At 52.8% G+C, this 12,403-nt stretch overlaps 1 protein-coding gene across 6 annotated transcripts in view; it reads left to right on the top strand.

The window, feature by feature from the left end:
* Window positions 1-12,403, top strand: part of LOC116434797 (uncharacterized) — a 60,524-nt gene that overhangs the window by 731 nt on the left and 47,390 nt on the right. The window contains exons 1-10 of one of the 6 annotated variants that reach the window (XM_076367381.1): window positions 2,930-3,319; window positions 3,378-3,475; window positions 5,375-5,511; window positions 7,083-7,764; window positions 8,051-8,158; window positions 8,273-8,371; window positions 8,615-8,874; window positions 10,075-10,126; window positions 10,202-10,338; window positions 10,557-11,851. The gene's annotated coding sequence lies outside the window, so the exon portion shown is untranslated. Of the gene's footprint in view, window positions 1-2,730; window positions 2,900-2,929; window positions 3,320-3,377; window positions 5,512-7,082; window positions 7,765-8,050; window positions 8,159-8,272; window positions 8,372-8,614; window positions 8,875-9,766; window positions 9,861-10,074; window positions 10,127-10,201; window positions 10,339-10,556; window positions 11,852-12,403 lie in introns of those variants that run through there. The other 5 variants (XM_076367383.1, XM_076367382.1, XM_076367380.1 and 2 more) reach the window with 5 other exon arrangements.

The following is a 12,403-nucleotide window of genomic DNA, read 5'->3' as shown; positions in this document are numbered from 1 at the left end:
ACTCATTAAAAAGGGGAAGATTATATATCTCCATAACCGTTCGCCTACGTTTACCCCAGAGGTTAACGATCGACGTATATTGGTTTTTCCTATATTTATTCACACGCCACCTATATTTCCGTCGTTACCTCCACGGAAATTCGGTATTCCGCGAAGCGGATGGAAAGATTTGACAACTGAACAATAGCATCGTCGTCATTCGATTAATCCGAAGCTTTTAGCGTACACTAGAAGACTATCGCATGATTCCCGGATTACCAGCGAATCAATAGCGAAATATTTTCGGAGCGGGTGCGCGCCGCTTGCTCCGCGATCTGCGGTCGTCCAGAATATTTCCTAATTAACGTTCAGCGGGCCGAGTAATTCATGCCTTTAATGCTTTCAGTGGGACATTTCGGGACGAAGACTCAACGGCGTCGGAGGGCGTCGTTGCACGGATTCCCTTTATTCTCCGCGCACGAGGAACAGACCGGGAACAGAAGAGAACCGGATACTCCGTAATTCGCGTTTTACACGGCCGCGACGTAAACACCCGGTCGAATATTTTAACGGGCACTTTTATACGGAGCATAACCGACCGGCCGATCGATTTATCGACGAGCACTCGCTCGCGGGGAAAACAAGCGGACTGTAAATGTAATGCGTCGACAATGGTCATGTAAATTCGCCGGGCGGAGAGGAAAAGAATCGATCGCGTTCAAATCGAATATCCATAAATATCCACGGTGGCTCATTCCCATCAGCGACAATCGAATTTTTCCTCCGTCTCTCCGATACGCTATCTTTTCGCGATCTCCATCGATCGCGCGTCGGTCGAAGAAGCGGCGATGGCCGTCGACGTCGCGAGTTGCGCCAGGATTTAGTTATACGTTCTTAATTTACCGTTGGATCGATACACATTAATTAACACGCTGACTGCCGCGGTGGTAACCGATAACAGGCGCTTCCGAATTGCTCGGGAACAATTACAATCGGAAGATTGATGTGCAATGGAAATAGTAGCTAACGTAGCCAGACAAAGCGCGTGTTACGGAATCTCCGGTACCGGGTCATCCACAATTATTCCCAGCGTCTTTCACTTTGCCGAGGAAGAATATTATATAAGCAATATTATATAGCAATTTTGTCTAAAGACTCTCGCGACAACGCGTCAGCGAATCGATCGCTATCGAAATTCTAAGCTTCTGGCTCGATTTTCTCAATTTTGTTTCAAATTCAATTTTCTGACAATTTTCTAAGTTTCAAATTCCTTTCAGTTACTCAAGGATTCACCGGCTTCTTTCGTTCTAGGCCAGAAAGCCCTTAATATATCGTACAATCATTTCACAAATCATGAATGTCCTCGACTGTCCTGTTCCGCATCTAACCGCGTCGGTTTCTAAGCGACTCGAACGTCGTTCGTTTGAAACGCGCTGTAGAATCCAACGTCGACCCGAGGCCGCATCGCGCATGGCCGCCGACCTCCGTGCTCCCCCCGCCGAATTGATAATTAAATAATACTCATGCTCGATATCAAACGAAACCTTCTGGTTAATAAGAACTTTCCGGGGCGTGCGCGCGAGCTGGAGCCTCGCCGGAGCTTCGCGGCTCCGGCCGGCGAGCACGTCGATTCGCCGAGTTATTTCTGGTTGAAAACTTGGCGCAGACGTGCCCTTAACTTTCCGCTTCGAAATAACTAATTCAATTAGTATATCAGCGCCGGCTAGACCCCGGGTTAACTACACCTTTGCCCGGTGTATCTAATCTTCGCGCGAACGTACCTCGCCCCGACATTGCTAATCTCCTCTCGGAACCCGCCGCCGCGCCCTCCCCCGGATCGACTGTTCCCGGTCCGATCCCGAGTCCCGTGTAATTCGCGACCCGCCCTCGTAAAGAGTGATCATCGGCCTGTTTGATTCCGGCGACGATCTCACGCGCGATTAACCGGCTGCGCGGCCCGCCGGATTTCCCCTCTCGGTAACCTCCACCGCGAAACATCGGCGATTTTTCTTATTCCCAGCCGTTTCGCGTTCAGCCCGATCTTCATTTGCCTCGGGGCAATTAAAGTTCGCTTGGCTCTCTTTGATTTGTTGCATTGAAACTTGGCTTTCGTGGGAGCCGGTAGAAAAGCGTTCCCAACGATTCGCCGCTGCAGCTGGCTTCAGGGGTCAACGACGTATTGATAACGGTGTATCAAGGAAGACTATCTTTATATCGGCTCACTCGTGTTCTGGATCAAATACACTAGTTTCTTCATCGTTACACACACCGTTATCAATGCGTCTTTGCTCCTCCGATGGCAGTAACGACGAAACGTTGGGAACACTCTCCCACCGGACACAGCTGCCGAAATTTCAATAATCCAGGCCGTGAAAGCACCGAATCCTCTTTGCTTCGGTTGCACGCGTCCATTATGCCTTCATCGCGAACGACAAGCTAGCCAAGAAAGAAGTAACAAGGGGTTGATCGTTAGACCTAACGGTAGGAACCGGCAGCTCGGAATCCGCCGGCGTCATTAGCTACCGGGAATCGATCAGAGTTTCTATGTCAAGTGACACCCAGCCACTTCCACCTAAAGATTAACAAGACCGAATCCCGGCGAATCCAAACGTTCAAAGATCAACCCGACGGAACCCCTTCAGCCGGTCGCAATTGGCCGGAGCTCGGTTGATAGGACTGGCACGTTTCATCGGGGAATCGAACGTCGAACGTTTGTATTCATCTATTCGCGCGTTTATTGCTCGCTTACAGGAACGAAGAAAAATGTCATCGGTTTAGCGAGGGTAAATTTTTGAGTGACTCCGTTACCTGCTCGACCCAACCAGCCAGCCAGCCAGCCAGCCAGCCAGCCAGCCAGCCAACCAGCCGGCCGGTGCGCCGCGAACGATACATCATTTAACGAGACCGGACAAAGCGGCATGTAAGCGCAGCGCGAAATCGCCGACGGTCAGGAACGAGAGCACAAAGGCGCGGCTTGAATATCGTGCGCGACCCTCCGCCCCCGCCGCCGCCGCCCGCCGGTCAGCTCCGTGCGCCGGGACGGTGATCAGTCCACGCTCGATTAGCCGTGTCTCGCTTCTCGATGCTCGGAGGGATTGAAATGCTGCCACCGCGAGAAGAATCGCGAGGATTTATCTTCACGATCGAACCGTCCCTTTTCCATCGGACCCGCCGCCGCCTCCGCCGCCTCCGCCGCCTCCGCTGCCGCCCGCTCCGTATATTGTGCAAGTACTTTCTTCGAGTGTCTAGAAACTCATACCCCGCGAGCGCGGAGTTTCGGATTCTTGGAACAACTGTGCACTCCGGAGTTGTTGAAGCGCCCGTGAATGGACACTCGATGGTAGTTGATTGTCGAGATTCTTTCAGTGGTATTTAAACTAACGTTTCGCTTTTTCCAGGGTTGCCCTCGACGCGGACCGCAGCCGAGACTCGAAGGATTTTTAGCGAGAAGATGGGATTATAATTCGATTCCTCGGCGTGTAATCTTGGCGACTCGGTACTATGTAGGAATGTCTTAGAGAAGAATGACCTCCGTTGAGTCGACGATTGTAATAGAAGAAATTGGGAATGGGTGGTTTGAGCCGTTTAGTAGTTCTAGCGTTGAGATAAGTATCTTTTACCTTGAGTCGTAACAGATAACAGTAAAGTTGCTTAACACGTTGAATGCGTGGGTCACCGGTGACCCGACCAAATCGGATTACTGTAGTTGATTCAATTGAAAGACGATTATACATTTCTATATTATAAACAATGCTAGCAAATGCGGTGACACTGAGCGAGGTCAGCGTGCAATAATGCAATTCAATAGAATGATTTAATATTGTATTTCTTCCATTGTGTACCTTTTGCTCTATGAAATCCTGCGTTCGACGTGTCAACTCGCCTTACAATATCTATATCAGACGAGGCGAAGTTTTCTAATACGGTTCAACAAACATAAACGCCACTGCGTTCAGTTTAAAGGAAACCTTTTTGTTTATACTGAATCTAGAAATGGAACGTTCTCTTTTACTAATGCATTATTAACACGTCGAATGCCGCACGATTTTACAGAGCAAAATACACGAAATGGAAAGAACATACTATTGAATCATTTAATTGAATTGCGTTATTATTACATGTTCATCCAGCTGAATATCACCGCATCATTGTCTATAATATAGAAATATCTTCAAATAACCATCGTTTAATTGAATGAACTACGGTAATTCAATTCGGTTGGGGGTCACCGGTGACCCCCATGGCATTCAACGCGTTAACGATAAACAGTTGAACCGAACGCACCTACGAAATTCAACCGCAACGAGCTAAGAAGCGAGTTAGGAGTCTCCGTCGAGTCTCGACAGACTACAAGGCGAGGGCGTAATTACGTTCAAGAAGCACGAGGAATTTTGTGCGTGCGAGCGAGCGGGGATCCAGTTTATCACCGAGGGCCCTCGTGGAACCTCCGATAGACTTCGAATATCGTCGATCTCCATTAAGGACTCCGGGGATAGGCGGAACCTTCGAGGCTCCGCAGGGAGACGCCGCGGACCGTGGAATCCCAGCGAAGTTCCATCAAGAGACCCCGGGGATCATCGGGGTTCTTCCGGGTGTATTGGGACAGAACCTAGACCTCTCGGGTCAATAGCGGCCGGCCGGCGTTGCGGCCGATCCGGGAACCAGCTCGCGTCCACAATTATTTGCAACAGGGCCGGCCACTCGCGTAACAAGTGCATGACGCGGCGCGTTCTCCGCGGGGGTCGAGGGTGGATTTTTCTCGTCGCGCGCGGGGGACTCCCCGGAGTTCCTTCTCCCTCGGACTCTCCTCGCGACGGCGGCGCGTGATTGTAATGCTCATTAAAATTCAGGGCCGGCTCGAAAATAGCACGAGGAACGCGCGCCGCGCGGCGAACAAAGGGCCGCGAGCCGTTATTCTTAGAACGGGAACGCGGTTCGAGAATTATCTCGTTTCCGGCCGCGCCGCGGGAAACCGAATGGAAAGAAGGGTAATACTACCGGAGGAAGCGCCGTGCGTCGCCGGTAAGAAGTCTCCCGGACGGCCCACCGCCGGGAGGATTCTTTTCACGCGTGCCTCGTTCGCTGTCGTCGCCGAGCGGATCAGTCTTCCCGCGGTATCGGTTTCGTGTTAACACTAGGTTTACGGAACGCGTCAATTTCACGCAGATCGAATTTTATAAACATTATCTGGTAAATGTTTCAATCGGTTTTCGTTGATCCAATTGATTGGTTCCTACATCTACAATTTCCAAAATCTAAATGAACGAATATCAACTTACCCAGGAGAAATAGAATAAACTGTACAATAAATGCCTGTAAACCTAGTGTTAATAGCGTCGCAGCACTGTAACTCGTATAGAGACTGGTACTAATGTAACACCAACGTTCTGTACAGGCGATGTCTTTCCACGTTTCCGAGCTGAAGGGCAAGTGCGGTGACACGGAGCACGATGATTCGGAGAACGAGTGTAATCAGAAGACAGACAGACAGTCCTCCGAGCGTCGAGGGACTTCAAAGCACACGCGTCAAACGTAAACACGCAGCGAAAGGAATACCAGTCTAATTTCCATCCTACTTTCGAACGCAGTGTCCGTGGATCGTCGAAGTTACGTTAACACTTTACCAACCGGCCGCTCAGCCACAGATTCACCCTGGCGCCGGCTCTGTTTCGGTTTAAACGCGCACCCCCATTCGCTGTCTTTCTTACCCTTGCATTCTCACTCGCATCTTTCGTCCGTAATTAAAATTCACGCAGTCGCGTACACGCTTTTCTCACGGCCCAGTCGCTCAAGATTCTCAGACTGAGCGTCAGTTGTAAAAAGCCGATTAATGGGCTATCGGTCGGTAAAGTGTTAATCGAGTGGACGTCCCTCCGATCCGGATCGATGCGTCCGCTTCCGGCGTTGCTGCCGAGGACCACGGCGCGATGCTTAGGAATTGATGCGCGCCGGCCAGCGAGGAAGGAAAGAAAAAAATGGAAGGGAACGCGTGATCGATGCCCGGCCGTGGAGCGCCGCCGCCGAAAATTCCCAGCAGCCGGGGCACCACCGGGCTTTAATATTAAGCGGCGTTCAAGTATTTTTGCCCGCGGAGCGCGGAGAGCGGATCGGGACTTTTTGTCCCGGGCCGCGAAACCTGTTATCGATTACGGTTCCGTCCCCGGAGAAAAGAGATCTCGGAAGTTGCCGCTTGCTTAGATAACTTGCCGCGAACTGCTCCGCGCCCCGAGTCCCGAGATAATTATCGCCCCGGCAAGTTCGCTGTCTTCTAGTTTGTATATCAACTAGTCTCTTCGGTGTTCGATCGATCGGACGCCCCGCCGGGCCGCGCTCTCCCTTCGCCCGCGAGTCACGTGTCCCGCGAATTTATTTTTATTCGCGTCGCTTTTCGGAATGACTCCCTCGCGACAGGGGAGTCTTTAACCCTTTGCACTCGGAAGCTTTTCGTTAGAAGTATTCGACACTTTCCTATGAGGCGTAGACATTATTTGAAACTAATGAGAAAACATACGCAAATTAACTCTAGATTAGAGTAGTTATAGTTCCTTTTAGGCGTCGACTGTGATCAGTCTCGGATCTGGTAGGATTAAGTGCATCCTAGTCTAGTCTTCCATTTTTCTTTGGAACTAATGAGAACGCGTAAATTAACCCTTTGCGAACGGAGATTCCATAAAATGTAAACCTTTAGAGACAGTTAAATTATACACCAATCGCTTAATATAAAAGAAGAGAACTACCGATCTCTCGCTGTCCGAATCAAATCATTCGTCTAGTCTTCCAAACCTGAAACTTTCATCTCGCATAACATCGACATTCGTCCGCAAAGGGTTAAAGAACAAATTTATTAGAATACTCCATGTACCGACATTATCCAGCTCAATATCACGTATTCCTCTTTACGAGTCTACACGAAAACAAGCGACCGAGAGTCACCTCTCGAGTGTCCACTCTTCCTCCGAGTCTAACGCAAGACAAATATTTACAGCAAAGCGTTAGACCCCTCGAACTTTCAAATTCTCCAACTCCGCATTGCGAACTGCCCCATTCCGAAGACATTCAGATTTCCAGTTTCCCCAGTTCTCTAACGAATTTTTCTCCCCCAGTCCTCGCCTCGGAAGAAACACGTCTCGACGGTGACGGTCGTTCGAGTAACGCGTCCGCCCTCGGCGGAGGTCGTCGTTGGATCATCGGCCCTCGCAGCGTCTTCGCCGAGTAATTTCGAGCAGACTCATCGAGCACGGCACGCTGGAATAGATATACGTCGGTGCAGCTCGATGCTGATCGCGGAGCTTGACCCGGCGAGAGGGGCGAAAGAGGGCCACGGTCGGAGGGGCGGAATCGGCGGCGCTCCGCGAAGCGGGGTGGGGGACGGCTGGCGTTGTCGTTAGTGCCGTAAGGCGCCGCTCAAGAACCTGGGACCACTTTCAATCACCGGGAACTGCCGGTCACAGCCGGTCTCGAATTTAACGCCGGCCTCCTCGCCAATTGGACCCGTTTAGTACGAGGATTACATCCGATGTCTGCTCCGCGGTAACGAAATACCGGGGCAATAAACACACCGGGACCATAAACGGAAGCTCCTCCCGCGGGCCCGGGTCAGCTACAGTCCTCCGGCACGGAACCGTGCTCGCCACTCGACAGAAATGAATGTTGCGGGTTGAAGACTGGCTTCGATCGTAACGACAGCAGAAATGATTTTTAGGATGTTGCAATAAGGGACGAGGACGTGCTCGGCTAGATTCTAGCGCGCCGAGAGCTGGAATTGTGTGGGATTTCAGTTTCACGGTATTTGTTTTAATGTGTAGTTTATTTTATCACTTGGGACTACCAAGCACTTGCACTGACTTTTCTATATTTGTTTATAGAACTTCTAACTGTATTTATTAAGATTTCAATTGGATTATGTCTCAGTAAGAGTGTTACTAAATCAAGTTTAACGATTTCTCACAGAAGCATCTGTACTTTTTCAATAATTGTAACAGATGGGTCATTTTGACTCTGGTAGTTCTAGTGTTGAAACATACGTTTGTATATATGAAAAATACTTGAATATTTTTATTTTTGCTGGTAGATGCAGTTGCTGTGTTTCTATCTTCGCGAATAAGCTCAGTTACATTTGTTAGCTGTGAACTGTGCTGGGATTTAATAAATTCCGAGAGAGAGAGAAGAGAAGAGAGAAGTAAATTATTATTGATATATAATTATATAATTGTATCAATTAAGGAGAACATCATCCTTATTCTCAAACCGGCTCATTGTCTCTTGATTAAAGAAACCTGATTCCTGTTTACAGGGGTGGCTACCACTAGGGAATAGGTTCGTGTACGGTGCAGCGTTGGCGATTTAGAGGATTCCGACGCAGAGTAAACAGTAACCTGCTTATAACATCGGTGTAAGTATTCCTCACCGCTAATTGCGTTACTGGTTACCCGCGCGTCGGGTGATTCGAGGGTAAACAAGGGAAACTTCGTCGAGATAGTCGCCCGATTCGCATCGGATTCGAAGAATGGCTCGTCTCCCGCGGTACAAGCTCGACGCGCGAGCGATACTCGCTCCCTCGTATCTCCCTCGAATCATTTGACAACCCTACGAACAACAATGGAAGACTTTTTCTCGAAAACTTGCCCCGTTTCAGGCTGGGAACGCACTCGCCGTAGCCGGAACACGTTCGCCGCACGAATTTCGCCGAAGACCGCCGAAAGTACGGACCCATTTCCCGCGCGTCCTGAAATTTAGTATCATTATGTGCTCTTCGAGCGGAACAATCTCGCGAATGGGATGATGCACGGCTTCGGATTCGCGGTTACGGTTCCGGCCAGGGAGTTGCACGCTTCGCCTCGCCTCGCCCAGGCGCACGGTGAAATCTTTCGGCTCCATCGGAAGCAGCGATCGTCGGTCCGTTTCTAATCAAAGTTTCGGGGCCCGGTCTCATAATCGGATGCCGCGCGAACGTTCGACGTTCGACCGTTTCCCCGGCGTTCCCCGGCTTCATCGATTCTCCCCCTGCGTCAGGTTGTTTTGCTGTTCCGCGGTTCGCCGAGGAGCACGGAATCCTTACGGATCCGTACGCCGGAACTGCGCGAATCGAACTCTCGTTTCTTCCCTGTGCCGCGCGGCGTCTCCGTCCTCGTCCCGCCCCGCTCGTCGCCGTCGTCGTCGTCGACGATCTGCATAAGCGACGTTTTCGTTGAAGTGCGCCAATTACTTAGCATCCATCGGCAGGCCCAGCTTTGCGGCTTGTTGTTGTCTAACTAATTCAAGAGGCGAGCCGTCGCATCACCGCGCCGCGGCCCCGCGAATCGATAATTCTCCCTCCTCCGCCCCCGTCGGGAGGGTTCGAATCGTTTTAACGAAGCTTTATCAACGTCGTTTTGATATCGGTAATTGTTATCCTCTCAACTAAACGTGGACGATTATTCTTCTTAATTGATTAGCGAGGAGTTCGGCCCGGGGACCTTTCCGGTCGGGACGACGACGGCGGCGGCGGCGGCGGCGACGGCGGCGAAGGGGCGGGAGGCAGGACGAAACGCGGAAGAAAAGCCCGACGGTCCTGCCGGCGGAAATTTATGCGCGGCGGGTAATACTCCCGCGACTGATATCGATGGCGCTCTTATAATTATTCCCTTTAAGCTGTTCCACCGAAAATTTTTCCGCCGCCGGGAACGCTCGCCCCCGTCGCTCTTCCCCTGTCTGTACGCTGTGTTTGATTGCAGGCCATTCGGCCGGCGCGGCGCGGCGCGGGGGAGGGCCATTTGCGAAGCGAGAAACAAAAAGCAACCGGATAAGAGGCAAGAAAGTAGGACGAGCAGTGTCTTCGGTCGCTTTCCTCCTACTCGGCCCGGAGGGGCGGCGGGTGTCGCGTTTTTCTTCGCCCGTAGAGGGTAATAGCCGACCCCCGCGTGCTCGAAATAAAATTTTACTAATATCCCATCGATGAACGGTTGCAGTTGCAGTTCCGCAGCTGGCAATCGCCTCGCGCCGATCGGGACGCATTCACCCCTTTCAATCGAACGAAACGTTCCCAACATTCGGGAATTCTCCGTTCTTCAGTTTCTCGGTTCGCAGCGATTTACAGTCGAAACATTTCTTTTGCAGCTCAGCGGGCTAGTGTTCGTCGATCGCAGTTTGCAGGAGGAACAGGGATACCGTGAGTATTGGTCTAACGTTTGCTTATTACTTCTTCCTTGGAATTGAATTCTATTCGAAGTCTATTCTCCCCTAGGCGTCTTCGTTACTCGGGACGACGGTGATACAAGGAATCTCCAGCTGACCGAGAGTTAAGACGTTATCAAGAGCAGTTCATCGACCGCCGGCGTTACATTAAATCTGCAAAGCGGTTGCACAGATCCAGCCGACGATGTAAGTCCAGCGAGCAGTAGTCACCCGTATGATGGCCTGCGTTCATAAACATTCCAACCGACGGATGACACCTCGACACCCGTCCAGCCGTTGACCACGGCACGCCGGCGGCCCCTTTCGCCCGGAAATCCCAAGAATCCCGCGGCGCGATCCCCGGCGCGCGAATCATTCGGCATGCCCCCGTGACGCGACGTCCCTAAGAATATCTCAATTTCCAGGAGCGGTTCCGGTGGCGCCAGGCGACGCCGCTACATCCCTGCCGCCAGTAGGGTGGCTCGTCGCGTGGTGGGGATGGAGCAGCTGGGGTGGCTGGAGCTACCTCGAATGCGAGCGAGCGAGCGAGCCCACGGTACCTACACGCTGGGTGTCTGGGTTTGGCCGGGTCGTGGCGGGTCCTGCGCAGCCAAAGAGACAGAGGTAGGGTAGCGAGCGGGGACAGACGGAAATAGAAGGATAGAGAGCGAGAGAGCAAGGCGGAGCGGAGAGAGTCGGAGAGGCAGAGGCGGAGGCGAGCAAAAGTGAGCTAGCTGGCGAGGTAGGCAGGCAGGTAAACAAGGCGAGCGAGCGAGCGAGCGAGCCAGGCAAGGCAGGCAAGGTAGTGAGGCCAGCAGGCAAGTAGACAGGCAGAGGAACAGCCAGAGGAACAGCCAGAGGAACAGCCAGGCGAGCAAGGAAGCTAACAGCACCACCGGGCCTGCGAGCCAGCCTCATTCGCCCGCCACCCAAATCGCTTCCCCCACCCGGCCGCCGGCATCACCACCACCACCGGCACCGTCACTACCACCACTACCGGGCGTACCACCACCCCTATCTATCCGTCGTTGTTCGCACTCCTACTCCTTCCACGGTGGTCTCAGCCGCCTCGTTCGTCCGTTGCGTTCGTCCTCCGGTTCGCGTTCGTTTCGCGGCGAACCGGCTCGCCTGGCACGGTTCTTTCTCGTCGCGAGGAAAGTGTGCTCTCGCCGAGGTGTGCGGCGATCGACGGCTGTCCGCCCGGCCGTCGCACGGGCCGACGATCTCTCTCCGCGATCCGGGGAATCGCCGAGCGCAGCCTGCTCGCGCGCAAACCTGACCTGCCTTCTTCCGTGGCCGCTCGACGTCGCCCTTTCCTCGCCGACCGTCTCCCTCTCTCTCTCTCTTTCTCTCTCTATCTCTATCCGTCTCTCTCTCTCTCTTTTCCTCTCGCTCCGAGAGTTACCCACGGACAAACAAGGGGCTCGTTCAGCGGCGAGGAACTGGTCCAGGCTCGACTGGCCCGCTAGAGCAGCCTGCTGCCGAAACACAGTGACAATTCCGTTCGGGGTGGGCGGTGAAACGGTACGCCGTGATTGTGTGCCTCGAGTGACTCAAGATGACGGCCGAGAGCATCGACGTCCGCGGAAAGAGGAAACGCTGGCTGTGATTCCCCGGGTGTCTGGGACAGCACGCCGCGTCCTCGGACGTTGACACGCGCCGCACCGCTCCTGCCAGTCCTTACCTAGGCCGGTCGTTCAACGTGGCCGAAACTGGACATGTAAGTAGCATCCTTCTCTCGCTACCCCTCGCCGCTACCATCCCGCGGCCAAACCGCCCGTGTACGATTGATTGGACTTCGCCCCGGCGATCCCCGATCCCCCCGAACCGGGACGAACTCCATTGAAAACCTTCCAGCAACCGTCACACGTTCGTCCCCCGATCCGACTCGAACGAACCAACGGTTCTCATTAGGATTCGAACCACCCTCGCACGCATCCCGCCTCTAATTGAAAGCTAATGGCTCCCCCGACCGTTTCGATCGGTTTTTCGACGAACCTACAACCCCCGATACAAGAGCGACCCCCAGAAACCTCCTTGGCATGGTAAACATTCCTCCCTCCTCCCTGGGAGCTTCAATCCGCGGCGATCCACGTTTCCGTAGCGTCTCTACGAACCATTTCCCTCCCCTCCCGGGTAACGATCGTTCAACCCTCTCGCGCGATTCCCCGTGAAATTGAACGGAGGAATCGACTTTCCCCCGAAACCGAGTCCTGTCCGTCCGATATCCAAACCAGTGTGTGTCTGTGTGTGTCTCTGTGCGTGTCTCTGT

The sequence above is a fragment of the Nomia melanderi genome, chromosome 4 (genome assembly GCF_051020985.1).
Source record: "Nomia melanderi isolate GNS246 chromosome 4, iyNomMela1, whole genome shotgun sequence".
Lineage (NCBI taxonomy): Eukaryota > Metazoa > Arthropoda > Insecta > Hymenoptera > Halictidae > Nomia > Nomia melanderi.
This window is presented reverse-complemented; position numbering and strand designations above follow the sequence as displayed.